Below are 25758 nucleotides of genomic sequence, written 5' to 3'. Positions count from 1 at the left end.
ATCCAGTCCCATCACTTCATGGGAAATAGATGGGGAAACAGTGGAAACAGTGTCAGACTTTATCTTTGGGGTCTCCAAAATCACTGTAGATGGTGATTGCAGCCATGAAATTAAATATGTTTATTCCATGGAAGGAAAGTTATGACCAATCTAGATAGCTTATTCAAATGCAGAGACACTACTTTGCCAACAAAGGTCCGTCTAGTCAAGTCTATAGTTTTTCCAGTAGTCATGTATGGATGTGAGAGTTGGACTGTGAAGAAAGCTGAGCACGAAAGAATTGATGCTTTTGAACTCTGGTGTTGGAGAAGACTCTTGAAAGTCCCTTGGACTGCAAGGAGATCCAACCAGTCCATCCTAAAGGAGATCAGTCCTGGGTATTCATTGGATGGACAGATGGTGAAGCTTTAACTCCAGTACTTTGGCCACCTCATGCGAAGAGTTGACTCATTGGAAAAGACTCTGATGCTGGGAGGGATTGGGGGCAGTAGGAGAACGGGGCGACAGAGGATGAGATTGTTGGATAGCATCACTGACTCGATGGACATGGGTTTGGGTGGACTCCGGGAGTTGGTTAATGACAGGGAGGCCTGGCCTGCTGTGATTCATAGGGGTGTCTCAGAGAGTCGGACACAACTGAGTGACTGAACTGAACTGAATATACTAAATGATGACAAACTAGGTGTTTTTCTGCCAAGGGCAGGAATAAGGCAAGGATGTCCCATCACACCATTCCTGCTCAACATCATACTGGAATCTTAGTTCATCCTGTTACAACTTACTCTTTAGTTTACATAACATTTATCATATTAGACTCACAAATAATTTAGTTTTACTTTTAAATTTTATCCTTATGCTATAAAATTTGGTAAAGTAAGGAGAGGTGTGTGTATACATGGACCAGAGTTATTTGAATTATTAAAGAAGGAATATCTGTAACTATTAGAGAAATGTTTGTGATTCTGAAGTAAAACATACTAATTTCAAAGCCATAGATATGTATTGCTAAAAAGTGAATCTAAGAATTTTTTCCAGATAACAAAATCAGTTCATAAATTGATGGTATTCTTTATGGCTGAGAACAAACAGTATTATAGGCAAGTTTAAGTGCAATAACTGTGCTGCTTCAGAGTTCAGTTCAGTTCAGCAACTCAGTTGTTTCCAACTCTTTGTGACCCCATTCATGCAGCTTACCAGGCTTCCCTGTACATCATCAAATCCTGGAGCTTGCTCAAACTCATGTCTATCAAGTTGGTGATGCCATGCAACCATGTCACTCTCTGGCGTCTCCTTCTCCTGCCTTCAATCTTGCCCAGCATCAGGGTCTTTTCCAATGAGTCAGCTCTTCGCATCAGGTAGCCAAAATATTGGAGTTTCAGCTTCAGCATCAGTCCTTCAAATGACTATTCAGGATTGATCTCCTTTAGGATGGACTGGTTGGATCTTCTTGCAGTCCAAGGGACTCTCAAGAGGCTTCCCCAATACCACGGTTCAAAGGCATCAATTCTTTGGCACTTAGCTTTCTTTATGGTCCAAATCTCACATCCATACATGACTACTGGAAAGACCATAGCTTTTATTAGATGAACCTTTGTTGGCAAAGTAATGTCTTTGCTTTTTAATATGCTATCTTTGTTTGTCATAGCTTTTCTCCCAAGGAGCAAGTATCTTTCAGTTTCATGGCTGCAGTCACCATCAGCAGTGATTTTGGAGCCCCTCAAATAAAGTCTGTCACTGTGTCCGTTGTTTCCCCATTTATTCGCCATGAAGTGATGAAAAGCTGAAAGTATTCTCTAAGATCAGAAACAAGATAAGGATGTCCACTCTCACTACTTTTATTCACTTTAGTTTCAGAAATGCTAGCCATAGACATCAGATAAGAAAAATAAATAAAGGAATCCAAATTGGAAAAGAAATAGTAAAAATGTCACTGCTTGTCAGTGACATGATACTCTACATAGAAAATTTTAAAGATGCTACCAGTAAACTACTAGAGCTCATCAATGGGTTTGGTAAAGTTTCAGGGTACAAAACTAATAAACAGAAATGTATTGCAGTTCTATACACAATAAATAACAAAAGATCAGAAGGAAAAATTAAGGAAACAATCTCATTTATTATTTCATCAAAAAGATAAAACACCTAAAAATAAGTGTATCTAAGGAGGCAAAATACCTGTACTATGAAAACTTTAAGAGGCTGATGAAAGAAATTGAAGATGACACAGACAGATGAAAAGAAATACTGTTTTCTTGGATGAAAAGAATCAATATTTTCAAAGTGACTATCCTTGACATGGCCATCTGCCAATTCGATGCAATCTCTATCAAATTACCAATGACATTTTTCACAGAACTAAAATAGAAAATTTTTAAATTTTTGTGGAAATACCTAAGATTCCAAATAGCTAAGGAAATCTTCAGTGAGAAAAATGGAACTGAAGGAATCTGACTTCAGACTATGATACAAAGCTACAGTAATCAAGACAGTACAGTACTGTCACAAAAACAGAAACATAGATCAATGGAAAAGGGTGGAAAATCCAGAAATAAACCAATGTACCTATGCTCAATTAATTAAAAAAAAATTAGGCGAGAATATAAAATGGAGAAAAGATATTGGCCACAATAGGTGGTGCTGAGAAAACTGGACAGCTACATGTAAAAGAATGAAATTAGAACATTCTCTAACACTCTACACAAAAATAAACTAAAACGTAGATTAAAGACTTAAATGTAAGACTGGATACTGTACAACTCTTAGGGGAAAACAGGCAGAACACTCATTGACATAAATTGCTGCAATATCATTTTGGATTCACCTCCTAGTGAAAATAAAAACCAAAATAAACAAGTGGGACCTAATTAAATTTAAAAGCTTTTACACAGCAAAGGAAACTATAAATAAAACAAAAACATAACCTACAGAATGGGAAAAAATACTTGCGAACAAAGTGACCAATAAGGGATTAATCTTTAAAGTATACAAACAGCTCATGGAGCTTAATATCAAAAACACAAGCAACCCAATCCTAAAAATGGGCAGAAGACCCAAATAGACATTTCTCCAAAGAAGACATACAGATGGGCAAAAAACACATGAAAAGATGCTCAGCATTACTAATTATCAGAGAAATGCAAATCAAAACTAGAATGAACTTATCACCCACACCAGTCAGAATGTGAAATGAATGAAAGTCACTCAGTTGTGTCCAACTCTTTGCGACCCCATGGGCTATAGTGTCCATGGAATTCTCCAAGCCAGAATACTGGTGAGGGTAGCCTTTCAACCCAGGTATCTTCTCAATCAGGTATTGAACCGAGGTCTCCCACATTGCAGGTGGATTCTTTACCAGCTGAGCCACAAGCGCAGCCCAAGAATTCTGGAGTAGGTAGCCTATCCCTTCTCCAGCAGATCTTCCTGATCCAGGAATCGAACCTGGGTCTCCTGCATTGCAGGTGGATTCTTTACCAACTGAGCTATCAGTGAAGCCCAGTCAGAATGGCTATCATAAAAATCTCTACAAAAATAAATGCTAGAAATGACATGGAGAAAACAGAACCCTCCTACACTGTTAATGGGAATGCAAATTGGTACAGCCACTAAAGAGAATAGAATGGAGGCTCCTTAAAAATCTAAAAATAGAACTACAACATGATCAAGCAATCCAAGTCCTAGGGATATATCTGGAGAAAACCATAATTTGGAAAGATAGATGTACCCCAGTATTCATTACAGCACTATTTGCTATAGCCAAGACATAGAAGGATGCTAAATGTCCATCAACATAAGAATTAATAAACAAGAAGTGGTATACATATACAATGGAATATTACTCAGCCATAAAAAAGAATAAAATAATACTTTTTGAGCAAGATGGATGGGCCTAGAGATTATCATAGTATGTGAAGTAAGTCAGACAGAGAAAGCCAGTTAGCATATGATATCACTTATGTAGAACCTAAAAAAAATAATACAAATGAATTTATTTGCAAAACAGAAACAGACTTACAGACTTTGAAAATAATCTCCTGGTTACCAAAAGGGAAAGATGGATGGAAGGATAAGTTAGGAGTTTGGGATAAAGATATACACACTAATATCTGTAAAGTAGATAATTAACAAGGACCTATTATTTATCACTGGGAACTCTACTCAATAATTTGTAAGAATCTAAAAAAAAGTATGCTAGGAAGTGTAGAGAAGGGAAAGATTGGCATAAGCCAGTTATATTTTCATTGTTATATCTTTCTGTTATATAAGAATAACAGAAAGATAGCTTCAAAAAAAAGAAGATGAGTATTCTTCAAATTTCTTAATGAAGGGGATAAAATTGGCTGGATTATTAAAAGTATGGCAGATTCACTTGGACAATATCTTCCCTCATGAAATATATTAATAAAATGCATAAGTGAACTCAACAGAAGGAAATTAATTTATCACAGGCAGAAACTGAAAGATTCAAAGGGAAAACATGTAAAACCTAAACAAAATAAAACTATGTATGTGCCTCAGATATTGAGTGGTGGAAGAATCACACATATTCTCTCTGTAGACTGGGAGTTGTAATTTAAATCCCTACGTGTTCTTCCCCAGTGGCTCAGACATTAAAGAATCTGCCTTCAATGCAGGAAACCCTGGTTGGACCCCAGGGTCAGGAAGATCCCCTGGACAAGGGAATGGCTACCTATTCCAGTGTTCTTGCCTGGAGAATTCCATGCACAGAGGCGAGCTACAGTCCATGGGGTCACAAAGAGTCAGAGGTGACTGAGTAACTAACTCTTTCACTTTCATGGTCACACTAACCACAGTCTTTGGGCTGTAAGAAATACACAAAGAAAACAGGACTCTGTATACATCCAGTTCCATGGAATGGTTGGTTTTCCATTAAAAGAAAAACAAACAAACAAATAAACCTCTTCTATCAGCTAAGGGAAACAGGCTGTTATAGTAAGTTTAAAAATAGAATAAAATCTTTAAAATACAATACCTAGCTGAAACAAACAAACAAACAAAGGCAAAGTTGCATAATGCATATGTTGATAACTGTCTATATATATATATTTATACATTTTATAGCTATAATAAATTTTTGATAGAAAAATAAAAGGGAAAACACTCTATGAAAATGTACATTACCTCCTAGTGTCTAAGAAAATATGCACCATGAAACAGTGTCACTTAGCTTACTGGTTCACATGGCATCAGCCTTAGTTTTGGGATTGAAATGACAAGTTGTAACATTGAAATGTGTCAAAGTAATCATAAAATGAGAATATGAGAGGTGGAAACAAGCTTAAAGGTCAGTTAATTATATCATCTTTCAAAGAAGGGAATACATTCCATGCTATCCATGACGAATGTTCATCCAAGGTTATCAAGAACACTTTCAGTGACAGACGTTCAGCACTTTGAGAGACAGCCCATTCCCTAGTTGGAGCTCTCATTGCTATACAGTCACACCACCTTGTTTTGAGTGAAAGTAAACCTCTGAATAATTACCATACATGGAAATTGCTTGTGTTATCTGAAGCAATACAACTGAATCTAGTCGCTGTGTCCTATCACAGAACTCCAAATACTTGAACAGACCTCTGTATTCCTAAATCTTGCCTTAAATAGTTGAAACATTGCATCCTTTCTCAATTTTTCCTATCATACAGTTTTAATGCCTTTTATTCTCAAGGCCAGTCTTATGTTTTACAGGTTATAGTTTGCCAAGGAAATGTAAATGAGACATTTCAAATTTAATTGCACTTTGGATAGAGTATGGTGGAACTAATGGCTATTTAGATCTGAACATTGTTTTTCTGTTAACCCTGCTTTTTATTAAATTAAATTTGTTTTCCTACAAGAATATTATTTAAAAAAATTATATAAAGCTTAACCATTTGTTTTCTTTAGTTTTGTTTCCTATTAACAGTTAAGTCTTTCCTATTCTTTAACTTTGCAGCTGTTTCTTTAAGTATATGCTTATTACTATCAAGCAGCATGAATTGCCACATGGAGCTAGATCAACAATATTAACAGGGATTTATTCTTTAAAATCCTGATTTTGCTAACTTCCCTGGTGGCTCAGACAGTAAAGAATGTGCCTGCAATGCAGGAGACCCAGGTTCAAACCCTGGGTCAGGAAGGTCCCATGAAGAAGGGAATGGCTACCCACTCCAGTATTCTTGCCTGGAGAATTCCATGGACAGGGAAGCCTGGCAGGCGGCAATTCATGAGGTCACAAAGGATCAGACACAACTTAGCAACTAAAACAATGACAAAAATAGCTTTATAGTTCTCTTACAATTGTACACAACCTATTATTTAAGCAAGGATGCGTTCTAAAAATGTATTTTTAAGCTCATTCAGTTGTTAAATCTAGCACAATCATTCCTGGTCTTTAAATACCATTTGCTCTCACTGATCAGTGTTTGTGTCATGCTTCTTATAAGGTTTTTTTTCTTTTTTTTTTTAGTATCACTTCTGTTTCATTTGGAGAAGGAAATGACAACCCACTCCAGTATTCTTGCCTGGAGAATTCCATGGACAGAGGAGCCTGCCAGGTTACAGTCCATCGGTCACAGAGTCAGACAGGACTGAGGGACTACCACTCACTCACTCACTCTGTTTCATTTAAGAAACTGATTGAAAATTTTAATTTTTTTCACTTGATTTTATTTTATTTTTAAACTTTACAGTATTGTATTGGTTTTGCCAAACATCGAAATGAATCCGCCACAGGTATACATGTGTTCCCCATCCTGAACCCTCCTCCCTCCTCTCTCCCCATACCATCCCTCTGGGTCATCCCAGTGCACCAGCCCCAAGCATCCAGTATCGTGCATCAAACCTGGACTGGCAACTCGTTCCATATATGATATTATATGTATTTCAATGCCATTCTCCCAAATCTTCCCACCCTCTCCCTCTCCCACAGAGTCCAAAAGACTGTTCTATACATCAGTGTCTCTTTTGCTGTCTCGTATACAGGGTTATTGTTATCATCTTTTTAAATTTCATATATATGTGTTAGTATACTGTATTGGTGTTTTTCTTTCTGGCTTACTTCACTCTGTATAAAAGGCTCCAGTTTCATCCATCTCATTAGAACTAATTCAAATGTATTCTGTATCAAACTTAAAACAAATGTGTAGAACCATTTTGATAATGGTTCTGATGATGATAATCATTATATTGTCCTAATTATATCGGCATCCACTTAGTTTCTCAAGAACACCAGTCAATAATAAAATGTTCTCACAGGGCTTGGGGAAGGAAAAAGTATGCTTAAACTCATTCTTTACATTTGAATTTATATAAAATTTATATTTAATAAACTTTAACAAGATAAGTTCTTGGTGAAAATCATACTTTGATTCACTCATGCAAATTCTATATAATCATATCAGTTTTTATGTTTTCAAAAATCATGTGTTTAATGTAATCTGGAATTATATTTTGCACATGTAAACATTTTTATGCACAAAAAATGAAACCAAAAAAAATTACAAATAATAAGAAATTATTCAAATGTGTTAGTATTTAATATGAACAACCAATCTTTAATTACTAAGTGGTTGATGAAGTTCTAGTGAGAGGAAGCTATACTAGGGTATTTAACTGTCCTTGCTTTCTTTGTATTATCTGGGTCCTTAAACAACAAAATATATTTCTACCTTTGTTTTATTGATGTGGATAAAAAAAGTGTCATGCCACATATCTCAAAGAAGTTATTACAGAACATATTATAACAATTTAACACCCCTGGTGTTTTCCCGCACAGCAGTTAAGCACAGCAAACACATTCTGTTAGGTGTACAGACTTGCCAGACAGAAAAAAATAAGAAAAGCAAATGACTTCCACAACATAGACTTATAGAAATGTTCTTTGGTATTAATTTACACAGTTATTTACCAGAATGCTCTAGGTCCATGGGATGAGTTGAAACTAGGTGTGTACTGTAATTTTAGCTACATAGGTACCACATTTACATATTGATTCCTGGCCTATAGAATTTGTCAAGTCAGTGGGTTAAGGGAGACCCACAGAGATTCTAAACTGTCTAAGATACTTGCTATTTTCAGTTATGACAGAGACCTCTTTAAGGATGATAAAATGTGAAAAGATTCTCTCATTTTTATCTGTATACATATGACATCATGATTTTTTCATAAATGTATGCATTTATTTTATATAGAAAAATGTATTCTTTAAAATAATCATTATGATGTAAAAATAAGGAAGCAAAGGGGGATCATGGGTCAGTGGAGAATGTTTTTTCTCATCAGAGCCTCAAATTTAATTTACTATGTTTGCTTATACATCATATCATATAAAAAAATTAACATTAATTAGGGACCTGACTATAAGAGCTAAGTTTATAAAATTCTTAGAAAAACACATGTATACCTGTGGCAGATTCATTTTGATGTGTGGCAAAACTAACACAATTGTGTAAAGTTTAAAAAAAAAAAGAAAGAAAATCAAAGGTGTAAATTTTCATGGCCTTGGGTTTGGCAGTGGCTTCCTTTTTTTTAATTAATTTATTTTAATTGGAGGCTAATTATTTTACAATACTGTGGTGGTTTTTGCCATACATTGACAGGAATCAGCCACAGGTGTACACATGTCCACCCATCCTAAACCTCTATCCCTCTGGGTTGTCCCAGAGCACTGGCTTTGCATACCCTGCTTCATGCGTTGAACTTGCACTGGTCATCTCTTTTACATATGGCAATATACATATTTCAATGCTATTCTCTCAAACCATTCCACCCTTGCTCTCTCCCACATAGTCCAAAAATCTGTTCTTTACATCTGTGTCTCTTTTGCTATCTTGCATATAGGGTCATTGTTGCCATCTTTCTAAATTTCATATATATGCATTAATATACTATTTTGGTGTTTCTCCTTCTGACTTACTTCACTCTGTATAATAGGCTCCAGTTTCATCCATTTCATGGATGAACTGACTCAAATGTGTTCTTTTTTACAGCTGAGTAATATTCCATTGTGTATATGAACCATAATTTCCTTATCCATTCATCTGCAGATGGACTTCTAGGTTGCTTCCATGTCCTGGCTATTGTAAACAGTGCCGCAATGAACATTGGGGTACATGTGTCTCTTTCCGTTCTGGTTTCCTCAGTGTGTATGCCCAGCAGTGGGATTGCTGGGTTGTATGGCAGTTCTATTTCCAGTTTTTAAAGGAATCTCCACACTGTTCTCCATAATGGTTATACCAGTTTACTTCCCGCCAACAATGTAAGAGTGTTTCTTTTTCTCCACACTCTCTCCAGCATTTATTGCTTGTAGACTTTTTGAAGGCAGTCATTTTGACCTGTGTGAGATTGTACCTCATTGTGGTTTGATTTGCATTCCTCTGATAATGAGTGATGTTGAGCATCTTTTCATGTGTTTCTTAGCCATCTGTATGTCTTCTTTGGAGAAATGTCTGTTTAGTTCTTTGGCCTACATTTTGATTGGGTCGTTTATTTTTCTGGTATTGAGCTTCATAAGCTCAATATTCTGTGTGAGCTGTATATTTTGGAGATTAATTCTTTGTCAGTTGTTTCATTTGCTATTATTTTCTACCATTCTGAAAGCTTCCAATTCACCTTGCTTATAGGTTCCTTCTTTATGCAAAAACTTTTAAATTTAATTAGGTCCCATTTATTTATTTTTGTTTTTATTTCCATTACTCTGAGAGGTGTGTCATAGAGGATCATGCTGTGATTTAGGTCAGAGAGTGTCCTGCCTATGTTTTCCTCTAAGAGTTTTATAGTTTCTGGTCTTACATTTAGATCTTTTATTCATTTTGAGTTACTCTTGTGTATGGTGCTAGAAAGTGTTCTAGTTTCTTTCTTTTACCGGTGGTTGACCAGATTTCCCAGAGCCACTTGTTAAACAGATTGTCTTTTCTCCATTGTATATTTTTGCCTCCTTTGTCAAAGATATACTCTTCGTAGGTGTGTGGATTTATCTCTGGGCTTTCTATTTTGTTCCATTAATCTATATTTCTGTCTTTGTGCCAGTGTCATGCTGTCTTGATGACTATAGCTTTGTAGTATAGTCTGAAGTCAGGCAGTTTGATTCCTCCAGTTCCATTCTTCTTTCTCAAGATTGCTTTGGCTATCGAGGCATTATGTGTTTCCATTCAAACTATGAAATTATTTGTTATAGTTCTGTGAAAAATACCACTGGTAGCTTGATAGGGATTGTATTGAAACTATAAATTACTTGGGTTGTATACTCATTTTCACTATATTGATTCTTCCAATCCACGAACATGGTATATTTCTCCATTGATTTGTGTCATCATTGATTTCTTTCATCAGTGCTTTATAGTTTTCTACATATAGGTCTTTTGTTTCTTTAGGTAAATTTATTCCCAAATATTTTATTCTTTTTGTTGCCATGGTGTATGGGATTGTTTCCTTAATTTATCTTCCTGTTTTCTCATTGTTAGTGTATAGGAATGCAAGGGATTTCTGTGTCTTAATTTTATATCCTGCAACTTTACTATATTCATTGATTAGTTCTAGTAAGTTTCTGGTGGTGTCTTTATGGTTTTCTATGTAGAGAATCATGTCATCTGAAAACAGTGAGAGTTTTATTTCTTCTTTTCCAATCTGGATTCCTTTTATTTATTTTTCTTCTCTAATTGCTCTGGCTAGGACTTCCAAAACTATGTTGAATAGTAGTGGTGAGAGTGATCACCCCTGTCTTGTTCTTGATTTTAGAGGAAATGCTTTTATTTATTTATTTTTTCCCCATTGAGGATATTGTTTGCTGTGGGTTTGTTATATATGGTTTTATTATGTTGAGGTATGTTCCCTTTATGCCTTGTTTCTGGAGAGTTTTGATCATAAATAGGTGTTGAATTTTGCCAAAGGCTTTCTCTGCATCTATTGAGATAATCATATTGTTTTTGTCTTTCAATTTGTGAATATGGTGTATTACATTGATATATTTGTGGATATTGAAAAATCCTTGAGTCCCTGGGATAAAACTCATTTGGTCATTATATGTGATCATTTTAATATGTTGTTGGATTCTGTTTGCTAGAATTTTGTCTAGAATTTTTGTATCTATGTTCATCAGTGATATTGGCCTATAGTTTTCTTTTTTTGTGGCATCTTTGGTTTGGGCATTAGAGTGATGGTGACCTCATAGAATGAGTTGGGGAGTTTGCCTTCCTCTGAAATTTTCTGGAAGAGTTTGAGTAGGATAGGTGTTAGTTTGTCTCTAAATTTTTGGTAAAATTCACCTATGAAGTCATTTGGTGCTGGGCTTTTGTTTGTTGGAAAATTTTTTTATTACAGTTTCAATTTCCATGCTGTGATAGGTCTCTTAAGATTTTATATTTCTTCCTGGTCAGTTTTGGAAGGTTACATTTTTCTAAGAATTTGTTCAATTCTTCTGAGTTGTACATTTTATTGGAATATAATTGTTCATAGTAGTCTCATGATCTTTTATATTTCTGTGTTGTCTGTTGTAATTTCTCCATTTTCAATTTTAATTTTTTTGGATTTGATTCTTCTCCCTTTTTTTCTTTATGAGTCTGGCTAATGGTTTGTTTATTTTATTTATCTTCTCAAAAAACTAGCTTTTAGTTTTGTTGATTTTTTCTATAGTCTCCTTCATTTCTTTTTCACTTATTTTTGCTCTGATTTTTATGATTTCTTTCCTTCTGCTTACTTTGGCATTCTTTCCTTTTCCTAGTTGCTTTAGATAAAAAATTTAGGTTGTTTATTTTATGTTTCTCTTGTCTCGTAAGGTAGGCTTGTATTGCTATGAACCTCCCTCTTAGAATGGCAGTGACTTCTTAAGTGTGACACCAACAGCAAAAGTGATATAAGAAAAAAATAAAGTGGATTTCATTAAAAACTAGTTTTGTACTTCAAAATTGATTATCAAGGAATGTGAAAAGAAAACCCACAAAAGGAGAGAAATATTTATGTACCATATATCTGAAAAAGGACTTCATTTGAAAATGAATAAAGAATAATAAAAAGGCAAACCAATTAAAAATGGGAAAACATTTTGAATAGATATTTCTCCAAAGAAGACATAGAAATGGTCACTAAGCACATGGAAAAATGCTCAACATTAGTTAATAGGGAAATTCTAATTAAAAGCACAATTAGACCCTACTTCAGACATACTAGCATGTCTATAATAATTAAAAAAAAAAAAAAAAGATACAGTAAGTCCCCTACATACAAACAAGTTTTATTCCAAGATCACGTTCATAAATCCAATTTGTTTACAAATCCAACAATGTTAGCCTAGGTACTCAAAACAAGCGGCTATATAGTACTGTACTGTAACAGCTTTATAATAATTTTCACACAAATAACACATTAGAAACAAACAAAAAGGAAACATTTTTAATCATATAGTAGTGCACCTTGAAAATTAAAGTAGTACCAGTTTCACTCATGGTGGCTTTTATGCTTGCTTCTGAACATCCTAGGCTTGAAATAAAAATACTGAACTCCATACAGTACTTTAAAGTACACAACTACATGTGAAGGATGAATACTCATGACATTGTACACTAGACACGTGATTGAACAGGCAAACTCTTGTTTGCATCTTTGAAAGTTCACAACTTGAAAGTTTGTATATCAGGGACTTACTGTAATAAGAAAGGTTATGCAGAGAAATTGAAACCTTCATACACTGCTCATGGGAATGTAAAATTATACCACCACTCTGGGTATAATTTGGCAACTTTTTAATAATTTACACAAAAATGTACAATGTAATTCTAATTCTGGACATCTACCAAGAAAACTGTAAATGTATCTCTGCATAAAGCTTTGTATCCAAATGTCTGTTGCAGCATTTATTCAAAATAGTGCAGATAAATGTCCATCCACTTGTAAATGGGTAAATACAAACTTTTATACTAAAGGCCACAAAATGCATGATTTCTTTCATAGAGAAGGTCTAGGAAAAGAAAGTATTTAGTGGTAGAAAATAGCTTGACAATAGTGGTTGCCTAGGGCTAGAGTTGTAACTGGGGATTAACTGCAAAGGACATTAGGGATCTTTTGGAAGTGATGAAATGATCTAAAACTGGATTGTAGTAATGATTGTATAACTCTGTAAGTTTACTAAAAACCATGAATTATGCACTTAAAAGGGTGGAATTTTATGGTATGTTAATTAGTCCTCAATAGACTTGTTTAAAAATTCACATCTTCAACATATGGAGAGCTTTCTTGTATCAAGAAGAAGGAAACTCTAATAAGGTTCTGTATCAACCTAGAGGGGTGGGATGAGGAGGGAGTTGGGAGGAAGGCTCAAAAGGGAGAGGATATATGTATACTTATGGATGATTCATGCTGAGGTTTGACAGAAAATGGCAAAATTATGTAAATCAATTATCCTTCAATAAAAAATAAATTGACTTTTTAAAGAGTGAATGTCATGCTGTAAAAGGTCAGAATGAAAGAAATACAGAGATGATATACAGATGAAAACATTAAATCACAGTTGTTAAGTAAATTAAAACAAATTTTATTCTATTTTATTTTTAATCTGCTGTTTTGTCAGTAAATATAGAATAAGATATTTATAGTACTGTGGGAGGAAAACTTTAACACTAGGGCTTGCAAAATTTTTTCTGTAAAATAAAATAGTAAATAATTTAGACTGTCTTAAATACAAATACTATACAGTCTTGGTTGTAATTACTCTAAAATGTAGGTAAGAAATGAAAAATTGCAAAATAATAGGTAAACAAAAGAGTGTTGCTCTGTTTTGAAAGCACTTCATTTACAACAAATAGTGGCAGGCCAAATAAAGCTTAGGGATGATGATTTGCTAACACTTTCCTTCACAAAGGAAATTTAGGAAAATGAATTATGTCCTTTCTAGAGACAAATTAGTCAAATATCAAAAGTTTTATTTACTTCTTTTTAATGATTAAATCCTACTTTTAGTATATTAGTGTATATTAGTGTTAATTATATAAATACATATAATGAAAACTTTATACAGCTAAATTCATACCTATGAAAATTGATAGTTATGGGCTTAGAATTATATTCAGCATATTTTAAAAGAAAAATTACAGTTGTATAGATTATAATGTTTCCATTTCACACATTTCACACATACATATCTGTGTATTATTTATTCATGTGTAATTTCATACAGATAATCTAGAAATATATGCTTCTGATTTTTAACAGTATTCTTATTAGTTGGTATAATTTCCAATAGTTAAATGTTTTAAAGATTTATTCCTGTCTTATACTTATTTATATATAGTGAGTATATAGAGAAGTGCTTAAAATGAAGTATTAAAATAAAAACCTATATTGGCACGTTTTCTTTAATAATTGAAAATATAAAAATCTGTTTTCAATATACTGATTTGAAGTCTCTAGTTAATTAAACTTTTATGAGTACTTACTATACCTCTACAAGAAATTACTTATCAGCTCATAAAATATAGTGCATAACATATTACTTCAAAATCAGTTAATTGAATATTCAAATCCATGTCTGAAGTTGAAATATTTCTGACTAGAAACAATCAATTTTTAAAGCCATTTGAAAAGCCCAGCTGATTGAGTCTTTGTAAAAACTGACCTGGATCACTAAGTTATTCACTTTTAATTATAGCAACAAACATATTTCTGCTATGTATTGTTTTATACAATCATTTATTAATTTTCCCCACTATCTTTCAAATGTCATTTGAATTGCTACATAAGCTGCAGAGTCTAAATCATTTTAATTGCTGAATTTCCTTCTCAGGACTACTTAAACATAAAAAGGCAATTCAGGCAATTAATCTGTCAGTGAGCAAACAACGTAGATAAAAGCCTTGATTAGCTAGAAGCCACCTTATCAGACGCTTCAGTTAACTATAATTTAGGAAATACATCAACCATAGGAAGGAAAAAAAAAGGCAAATTTTAGATATAGAAACAAAGCAAACAAACAAAATCCCCCAAAACAAAGCTTTGGGAAATAGTCTGCATCTTTGCTCTTACAAACAAAGCTTATCATTTAAATCCTTTTTAACTTCCTTCTCCCAAGACTCAAAGGAATACTTGGCTTTAAACTCTCCTTCCACTGTACTATTCAAGGTTAATGCCTCCACTTCTTGGAGGAGGAACATTTGACATTCTATGATTGAGCTTCCAGATCATACCAGGTCCAGTATCACATTATTTATTATTATTATTACTTTATCCTTTTCACTGTCAACCTAAATAAACAGGTAAACTGAAGCAAATTCAAATTACCAAAATTTGCGTTTATTCGGGAACAGTGGAGGAACTGCAATTCAGTGAATGCATGTATAGCATGTTGAGGGTTTGGAATGAGATATATTTATGGACAAATGGGGGAAATCTAGGCAGAATTTAAATAGTACATTACTGGTTGGAAGTGAAGGAGAGATTCTTTTCCAGATTCTCATTGGTCAGAAGATAAGTCTCAGTCTTTTGTAAAAAAGCCATTGATGGAATGCAGTCTTCAGGTTTCCTTCTTCTGAGGGTGCATGCCTGAGAGTCTCCCTTTCATATCCGCCAATTCCATTTTAGATTGACAACCTTTCACATGTTTATGTCTTTTAATCATACAACATGACCTTATTGCTTTCATCTTAAAAATATTCCCTTCAAAACCAAAGTTCTCAAATCATTCAACTGCATGTGTCTTCCTCACTCTATTAATCTATGTTAGGACCATCCTGTTGTCTGAAATATGTCTTTTCTCCAACCATTATTCTAAAATCTTTCTCAGGTCCTAAATTATGTCTTAGCCACCTTAAGTCAAATACATGGGTTCTTAATTAGAAAAACCTGGTTCCTCCTGTGATATTTGTTTTACTTATTTTTTATTGGAGTAGAGTTGCTTTACAAGGTTATTAGTTTTTACTGTACAGCAAAGTGAATCAATTGTAAGTTTACATATATCCCCTCCTTTTTGGATTTAGGTCATCACAGAGCACTGACAAGAGTTCCCTGTCCTATACAGTCGGTCTTATTAGTTATCTATTTGTCTCTTTAGTTATCTATTTTATGCATAATATAAATTGTGTGTGTTTGTGTGTGTGTTAAGTCACTTCAGTCATGTCCAACTTTGTTCAAACCTATGGACTGTAGACCACCAGGCTCCTCTGTCCATAGGATTCTCTAGGCAAGAATACTGGAGTGGGATGCCATGCCCTCCTCCCAGCGATATTCTGGGCCCAGGGATTTGAACTTGCATCTCTTATGTCTTCTGCACTGGCCAGAGGGTTCTTTACCATTAGAACCACCTGGGAAGCCCATAAATAGTGTATATATATACATCTCAAGCTCCCAATCCAGTGATATTTATATAAGCTCAGGCAAGCCAGTTAATGTTTCTTGTCTTAGTTTCATTATTTTTAAAGTAAGAATTATTATAGCTGTCATATTTTTGTAGACAAATTGAAAAGCAAGTGAGTAAAATGAATGTGAAGCATTCCAACAATCTGACATTTTAGAGTAGGTATGGAATAAATAGAAAATAATATTTTAAATGTGTTAGCTCAATTAACATCTGGGGATTACTTTATCATCTACTAAACACCTACACCATTATTTTTGCCCATTCTTCTCACCTATGCAGTTTATCAGTCAATTACCATGAACAAAACTTGTAAGTAATCATTGATTTAATTGGCCCTCATCATCTTTTGAGGGTTCTCTTTCAGAAAAACAAGAAAAAGAAAAATTACTACACAACCTTTGAAAAACTGCTTATCGACTTTGTATTCTACTCCCAAATCTTTAGCACTACTCACAGACATTTATCACATGTTTTCATACTAATAATCCACATCTTCACTCAAAAACTGCTCCACTGAAATGGGGCTCCTTTCAGTTTCTTGATCATGACAGATTCATTTCCATTCTTGGTACATGCTGCCTGGGAACCTGTTGTCTGTCTGTCTATTTCTCTTCTCCCTTGCTTCAAGATTGATTTTGCATACCATCTCAGCTGTAAAAGCTTCCCTGAACCTTCAGGCACAGTTACTCCTTTTATAAGAACTGGTGTAACTGGAATGTATCTGATCTTATAACATAAATACATTAAGTTTAAATGTTTATCTCTCCCTGACCTTTTTTTCCAATATAATAGCTTTACAATGTTGTGTTAGTTTCTGCTATACAGAGAAATGATTCAGCTATATGTATACATATATCCCATCCCTCTTGGACCTCCCTCCCACCTCTCTTCCATCCCACGCCCCCTCCATCCCACCTGTCTAGTCATCACAGAACACCAAGCTGGGCTCCTTGTTCTATACAGCAGGTTCCTGCAGACTATCTATTTCACACATAGCAGTGTACATGTCTGAATTGAACTGAATTGAGTGTATTTCTGCAGATCCTAATCTCGCTGTTCATCCTACCTCTCCCATCCCCCCATGTCCACATGTCCATTCTCTATATCTACATCTCTATTCCTCCTCTCCAGATACGTTCATTGGTACCATTTTTCTAGAGTCCATAAGTATGCATTAATATATGGTATTTGTTTTTCTCTTTCTGACTTACTTCACTCTGTATGACAGACTGTAGGTTCATCCACATCATTACAAATGACCCATTTTTATTTTTTTTTATGGTTGAGTAATATGCCATTGTATATATGTATCACATCCTCTTTATCCCTTCATCTGTCAATGGACATTTAGGTTCTTACATATCAATTCAGTTCAGTTCAGTTGCTCAGTCCTGTCCGACTCTTTGCAAGCCTATGGACTATAGCCTCCTGGGCTCCTCTATTTATGGAATTCTCCAGGCCAGAATACTGGAGTGTGTAGCCATACTCTTCTCCAGCAAGGGATCTTTCCAACCCAGGGATTGAATCCAGGTCTCCCACCTTGCATGTGGATTCTTTACCATCTGAGCCACCAGGGAAGCCCCCAAATATTATTAAAATTATTTATTTGTGTTTAGCTGAGTGTCTGGCAAATCTACCATAAATGGAGCACAATTAAATCTCATTGAATATATTTTGAACGCATTGATGTGTCCTGAATAAATTCATGAAACAATTGACCTGCCAGTGTTTGCCTGGCTGTAGTTCCTCTTTTCCTCTTCACATGGTTTGCACCATCACTGATAGACAGTCTTAGTTGCCTCACAGACTTTGGATTTATACAGATTTCAGAAACTTGAATCTAGGGAAATGTATTTGTTTTTCAGTGACTGTCCTTGTCAATTATTCTACATCTAACTGGTGTCACCCATTTATATCATTATGTCCCTAGAAAGGTCATCTTAGCAACAGGTACCTTATGCACAGGCATACATCCAATACCCATTTCAGAGGGCTACTAAATGTTTATGATTTGAAACAATATGAAAGTAGGAGAGGCAATCTGTAAAGTCAAAATCAACAATTGTATAGTCAAATGACTAAAAGAGTAAGTCTCCATTTCCTTAATTATTAAATTTGTCAATAAAAATGTCATTACAGTTGAAAAGAGTGTATATTAAAATAGTTGTAGATAAACCATAGTCCATCATAAGTTATAAAAAACATACAAAAGAGGTATTTTAATTTTTCAAGTAAACCTTATTTTAATGTAGGACATGTATGTAGTCAATTTGTAGAATGCTATCTTTAAAATCAGAGTTCCTATGAAGAACTTAAAGAAGATAGACATGTCTACAGGTCTAGCTTGAGACACTTAGAAAATAAAGTTTAAAATATGTTTAGGAGTAAAAGTTAAGAGTTCTGGCTTCTAGTGCAGCCTTTAATTGATGCCTTAAAGCAAACTGGACTTTTATATTGCTCCTGATAGAAAATCCTCCACTGACTTCTAGTTTCTCTAACTGGATTCCTACTGTTTCTTGTGCCTGACTGAATTTATCAATGGCTTGGTTTAATATTTCAGTTTTATAAAAGTGGGTATTTGTTTAGTTTTTGCTTATTTTTCCTTCCTTGGATCCCAGAGTATTGTTTTCAAAACCCTGTTTCACACTAAAAGATTTATATTATGCGGAATATCTACATTTAAATTCCATTTTTGAAAGCATGGTTTATTCATGAACACACAGTAGACACTTAATAAGTACTTATGCAATGAATAAAGAATATATTTCAATATTAAATTGGGTGAACATTGATTTATATGATCTATTATTTTACATTGGTTCTTTGGAATCAATGGCATGACTTTAATTACTACCAATCATCTATTGTATATTCTCTGGGTATAATGTTCTGCCTGCCAATGCAGATTCCCCCAAGAAAACAGCTGTATATAGATCAGCTGCCTTGGTATTTTCTCCACACCACTAAGTAGATTAGGTTCCAGATCCTTTCTGTCGATGCTAAAATGGGTCATGCTTGGCTGTGTCTCAAGATATGTCATATTCCATGGAACTACCCTCCTGAAGATGTTTTAAAATATTTTTTCAGAGTTGACATAAGATAGCAGATGGATAATCTGCTTGAAGGCAGCTGAGGTCATATATCATTAAGCATCAGGGAAATTCCATATGTAACCAAACATCTGCATTTGCAAAATAGAGCTGAAAGCTTTCCAAAAAAAAAAAAAAAAGACCCAAAGCCCAATTTCTTGCCAATTTAACATCTGGAAAATGTAGAAAAGGTAATCATGAAAACCGAGTCAGTGAAGTTTTGAGCTGTAAGGATCCTAAGAGATCAGGCTTTTTAACCAAATAATTTTGCAGATGAAAAAACAGAGCAAAAAAAAAAAAAAAAAAATTAAACACTTTGCCTAAGTTCACGAAACTAGTTACTGACAAAAGTGAAGCTGAGATTCATCTTTTGCCAGTGCTTTATTATCATGCTGCCACCCTTAGTTTATCCAACTTATTAAATATTGTGGACATTATATAGTTTGGACATTAAGGCTGTATTCTAAATATAATACCAAAGTTCCCAATCATTTTAAACAAAGTTTCTGTAATTATATTGGAAAAACGGGAGTCAAAATTATCTTTCATACATGCCCAGAGAATGCTTTCTCCTGAAGGAAATAATATTAAATTAAGATAACAAGATCTTTATAAAACAAATGTTTCCATTTGCAGAATTAAATATTTAGAGCTTCCCAGAAATGTGTTGGTGTGAGTTCACATGTTGCATATTTCTTTCTAGTTTAAAATAAATAGCCTAAGACACAAAGAAAAGTGATAAGGGAGTTCTCTGTATCGCCACTAAAAACTAGGGTAGATTTTTCTAAATGGCACACACTATGAAGAAAGAATTTTTGACAGACAGAGGTAAGATAAGGCTATAGACAGATTGATAAATCATCTTCTTGTATTACTGTGGCTTAATGGAAAGCAATGGAAATGATGGACCATGGGCATTAGGAAAAGTGGGGCAAGGACTGACAAGTGGATTGGTAACTTTAATTAAATTTCCTTTATTTCTGTGGTTTTTAACTTGAGTGTTCCAGTGTGGGGGTATTATTTATCGAAAGGTCCAATGGACAGTTTGGTTTTGTTCCAGAGATGCTAAAAATCTGGCAGTGCTGACAATAATCCTACTTAACAGAGATCTGCCCCATATCCCACGTCCTTCACAGTTTGAAGGTGGCATTGATTATTCATGTAGGGAAAGCTAGTTTATTCATAGTTGAGACTGGAACTTTAATTTCATTTTCACACATAAAGGTAAAGTACTATCAGAGTTTTAATACTCAGTTAATTTCTCAGTAATACCATTACTGTGTAGATCAAGAAAAGATCATAATTTTTAGGGGAGGGAGTGAGTCATTCCTTATTTTGGAAAATTGTTTCTTGTGATATTTGAATGGCCTGTGCCATACACTTTATGCTAGTAAAGTAGTGCTCAAAATTCTCCAAGGCAGGCTTCAGCAATACATGAACTGTGAACTTCCAGATGTTCAAGCTGGTTTTAGAAAAGGTAGAGGAACCAGAGATCAAATTGCCAACATATACTGGATCATCAAAAAAGCAAGAGAGTTCCAGAAAAAACATTTATTTTTGCTTTATTGACTATGCCAAAGCCTTTGACTGTGTGGATCACAATAAACTGGAAAATTCTGAAAGAGATGGGAATACCAGACCACCTGACCTGCCTCCTGAGAAATCTGTGTGCAGGTCAAGAAGAAACAGTTAAGAACTGGACATGGAACAACAGACTGGTTCCAAATGGGAAAAGGAGTACGTCAAGGCTGTATATTGTCACCCTGCTTATTTAACTTATAGGCAGAGTACTTCATGTGAAATGCCTGGCTGGATGAAGCACAAGCTGGAATCAAGATTGCTGGGAGAAATGTCAATAACCTCAGATATTCATATGACACCACCCTTATGGCAGAAAGTGAAGAGGAACTAAAAAGCCTCTTGATGAAAGTGAAAGAGAAGACTGAAGAGTTGGCTTAAAGCTTAACATTCGGAAAACGAAGATCATGGCAACTGGTCCCATCACTTCATGGCAAATAGACAGGGAAACAGTGGGAACAGTGTCAGACTTTATTTTGGGGGGCTCCAAAATCACTGCAGATGCTGATTGCAGCTATGAAATTAAAAGACGCTTACTCCTTGGAAGGAACGTTATGACCAACCTAGATAGCATATTAAAAAGCAGAGACATTACTTTGCCAACAAAGGTCCATCTAATCAAGGCTATGGTTTTCCCAGTGGTCATGTATGGCTGTGAAATTTGGACTGTGAAGAAAGCTGAGTGCTGAAGAATTGGTGCTTTTGAACTGTGGTGTTGGAGAAGACTCTTGAGAGTCCCTTGGACTGCAAGGAGATCCAACCAGTCCATCCTAAAGGAGATCAGCCCTGGGATTTCTTTGGAAGGACTGATGTTGAAGCTGAAACTCCAATACTTTGGCCACCTCATGCGAAGAGTTGACTCATTGGAAAAGACTCTGATGCTGGGAGGGATTGGGGGCAGGAGGAGAAGGGGACGACAGAGGAGGAGATGGCTGGATGGCATCACCAACTCAATGGACATGAGTTTGAGTGAACTCCGGGAGTTGGTGATGGACAGGGAGGCCTGGCGTGCTGCGATTCATGGGGTCGCAAACAGTTGGACTAGACTGAGTGACCGAACTGAACTGAACTGATGCCATATAATTGTTTCAGTCTACAGTTGTAGCCATTGCATTCACTATGATTCTACATTCACATACAAGCCTCTGAGTCCTTCAGTATTTTTACTGATACAGTCATCTCAATTTTTTTATGTATTAAAAACATGTGATTTCATTGTATATTGTGTTTCTTTATTAAATTTTATTTATATTTAGAGAATGGTATTGGTTTTTTGAAATATATATAGTCATAATTATGAATTTAATTCAGGAAAGTCAACAGGAATCATAAAATATTTGCTTAAAAATGAGGGTATTATTTGTGACCGGGTGTGAGCCCCTGCTTTTGTCACTCTTCTGCAAAACTAAAAAACATCAATGTTGGCAAAACCGGGAACCTAGAAAAGGCTAAGGAACAAAATGTATCCTCTGTACAGGAAAAGCCGGAGATACTGCTCTAGATTAGAGGTCACTGGCTCAAATGCATGCAGAGGCCAAGCAGGTAGGAAGATGTGACTTGGGCAATTAGAAGACCTTGGGAATGCAGCCCTATCACATGGAGACAAGCACACTGCTCTAGGTGACTGTTGTTCTCAAGTGTAATGATTCATTTTGGTGAACATGTTGCTGTAACACCAAAATAGTACTTCTTGGTGGTCCAGATTTGTAGATAGCTTTTAGCAGTCAACCCCTTCAAAGACTGCCTCAATTATAGACAGCTGCCTCTTCAAAGTAAGCCTTTATTGGGTAAATATGCAAAGCCATATACATATATACATATCATGTACATACATATATACATATATGTGAAAGTGGAAGTCGCTCAGTCATGTCCGACTCTTTGCAAACCCATGGACTATACAGTCCACTGAATACTCCAGGCCAGAATAGTGGTGTGGGTAGCCAGTCCCTTCTCTAGGGGATCTTCCCAATCAAGGATTGAGCCCAGGTCTCCCATATTGCAGGTGGATTCTTTACCAGCTGAGCTACCAGGGAAGCTCTCTCTATATATACATATATACAACTGTGTTGGGCCATTTTAATCTCTAGTGTATCCTTTGAAATTAGTCAAGGCTTTTAGTGGACTTGCCTCTCTCCACATAACTTGCCTTGGTTCCTTCCCTTCCACATGTGTTGATCCTCAATGTACACCCTAATCAACATTCTGCCCACTCTAATCTTAGAGCCTACTTTTCAGAGAACCAAACTTGCAACACTCTGTGATTATACCTCACGATAATTAAAAACAAACTAACAATAACAAAACTGGAAATGTGAGTTCTTATGTGAACTATCCTGATTTTACTTATCACTAATTTAAATATTTTTCCCATCAACATATCTAAGGCTACATTTAAGCCACATTCATGAAAACCATATAATTCATGATTGGCCCAAGACAGTTGTCCCAGAATAAGCATTAATAGAACTCTTTATTGATGACTGTGTCCCAGCTTAAACAAAAAATTAATTTTACGATCATCCTCATCTGAGACCATCAATTTGCCACTTCTGCTTCAGAGAAAAGGCTTTCTGAGGTAGTAGGTTAATTCTATGCTCAATTAGGCAATATTTGATAAACCAAAGAATGGATCACCAATTGGCATAAGCCATTTGGCATTTATTTGTTCTCACAGTGAGGCTAGCAGTCTGATGGAGTTAGATGGAAAAGAAGAAGCTATTTCAATGTCAGAAAGGCCAAGGAAACCTAGTCTGGTGCAATATTTTGCCAAAATCATTTTCCCAGTAAGAGAAAAATCCATATTTCTTTTCTTGGTTTATTCATGTTCTTGGCCTCATCTCAAATCTATACAGTTAACCATAAATTATTTAAATAAGCTTGATAGAAACACAAAATTAAAAAATACGGCAAACACTTCACTAATATATAAATATTATAGATAGTGCTATAAAACTATACACAAATAAAAACAAGTTACTTGATAATTAGTCAATTATCACAATTTGCAAAAAAATACTCTAGTAATTAATTCCTGATCCAATAGCATGTAAAACTGAAGTGACATAATGCCTAGAAGATAATGGTGTTCAAAGTATGGGATGCAGTCAAAGTAGAAATCAAAGCCAAGTCTGTAACATTAAGGGCATTAATTTTATTTTTAAAATAGTAATGAAAGATCTAGAAAAAAACGAGGGAGAAAATAATAAGATATTAATTTAAAGTTTACTTTGTAAATATATTGATATGTATATATTAAAAAAAAAATCACTTAGTCATGTCTGACTCTTTGTGACCCCATGAACTATAAACAGTCCATGGAATTCTCTAGGCCAGAATACTGGAGTAGGTAGCCTTTCCCTTCTCCAGGTGAACTTCCCAACCCAGGGACAAAACCCAGGTCTCCCACAGGCAGATTCTTTACCAGCTGAGCCACAGGGGAAGCCCATATGTATTTATACTGGTATATATATATATGTGTGTGTGGCTCAGAGGATAAAGAATCTGCCTGCAATGCAAGAGACCCGGGTTTGATCCCTGGCTTGGGATGATTTCTTGGAGAAGGATATGGCAACCCACTCTAGTATTCTTGCCTGGAGAATCCCATGGACAGAGGAGCCCACGGGGTAGTGAATGGTAGTTGCTGAACCACGAAAGATGCCAGGATTCTTGGCCTCCAGAGAAGAACTCAATCCAGGGCCAGAGACGAGGCTTGATCACTCAGAGCTTTTGTGTAATAAAGTTTTATTAAAGTATAAAAGAGATAGAGAAAGCTTCTGACATAGACATCAGAAGGGGGCAGAAAGAGTACTTCATTGCTAGTCTTTAGCTGGGTGTTATATAACTGCTAGCAGTCTGCTAATTAAAGAAATATCTCAAAACTCAAAGAATTGCACCAGGCCCTTCACCCACAACATGCATTTTGAGATGACATTGGCACCAGGTGAGTCATCCTGGGCCATAAAATGATTGATAAGAATCTTGAATAAAGGCAGATTTCCATACAAATATATAGTTTCATTAACATATATTAGGAGAACATGTATGAGTATAACATACTGGTTTGTCAAGTCAGTTCTGAGCCTTTAGTCAGAACCAACGTGAAGACAGAGTCTAGGGTAAATACATAGTACATTAACATAGCTTAAGACAAACATTTCCATAAGAAAAATGCATTGGTTAGCTCAAGGTTTGAGAAAAGTTAAGCTCAGGTGGAACCAGGTGTCATTATGGCAACACAGAATTTTAAGAGATACCACTTTTTAAAGTTGTATAGAGAAGGGGAAAAAAATGTAAGACTAGTTTGTTTTATCGGGGGAGTGTGTAATTTCCTTAGTTCTGTCTCCTCACAACAGAAATTTGAAGCAGCGGACGTTAAAGCCCTGGGACAGACCATGTCTAAGCTCTCGGACAGACTGTGTTACAGCTTTCAGACAGATCAGTGTTACAGCTCCATGTTACAGCTCAGTTTTATTTAGAAAATAAAGGAAAATACATCCTCGAGGTGTGAGGGCATGCTGACCCAAAAGATGCGATGAGAAGAGAGCGAGAGTGAGAGCAAGGGAGAGTGCTCGCAAGGGAGAGAGAGACCCCTGGCCCTTTGGCTACTCTTTTTATATGTTTTTCCTCCCCCTGGGCCTGCCCTATGTAAATTGGTCTGCCCTATGTAAATTGTGCTGTTTGTTCTACCTGAGGTCCTCACTCCAGTCCTCGAACCTTCTTTTGTTCTATTTTTGCGGGCTTTTCCCTTCC

This window comes from Bubalus bubalis, chromosome 2, assembly GCF_019923935.1.
Source record: "Bubalus bubalis isolate 160015118507 breed Murrah chromosome 2, NDDB_SH_1, whole genome shotgun sequence".
NCBI lineage: Eukaryota > Metazoa > Chordata > Mammalia > Artiodactyla > Bovidae > Bubalus > Bubalus bubalis.
This window is presented reverse-complemented; position numbering follows the sequence as displayed.